The sequence below is a fragment of the Lytechinus pictus genome, chromosome 3 (assembly GCF_037042905.1).
Source record: "Lytechinus pictus isolate F3 Inbred chromosome 3, Lp3.0, whole genome shotgun sequence".
NCBI classification, from domain to species: domain Eukaryota; kingdom Metazoa; phylum Echinodermata; class Echinoidea; order Temnopleuroida; family Toxopneustidae; genus Lytechinus; species Lytechinus pictus.
Window position 1 is genome coordinate 4,933,761 of NC_087247.1, and position 435 is coordinate 4,934,195.

A 435-nucleotide genomic window follows, 5' to 3' on the forward strand; every position below is an offset into this window, starting at 1 on the left:
TTTTTTGTTCTGCTGTAGACACAGTGGCCCGTATTCTGAAGTCGGGTTTAACTTCAACTCAGGTTTAAAGTTGTGGTTTAAGTATGGATAGCCAATTGTAACATAAATCACTAACAGTAGAGATATCATAATTCAGCTCATTTGGCTCTCAAATCATAATTGTCTAGGAAGTATAAATAGATGATTGTCTTCACCATCGATGGATTAGGAAAGAGCACAGTAAACATAAGAAACATACAACTTCCCATAATTTTAGCAGAGTTAGACCATTGTCTAAGTTAAATCTGATTTCAGAATACGGGCCAGTGTATGTGTGCATTAATGGGAGTGCATGGGTGTGGGTGTGTGTGTGTGTGTGAGAGAGATTGTGGTATTTGATGTGAATCAACCAGTCATAAGACTGCAAAAGCAAGAAAAAATAGGAAGAGGCTTGAA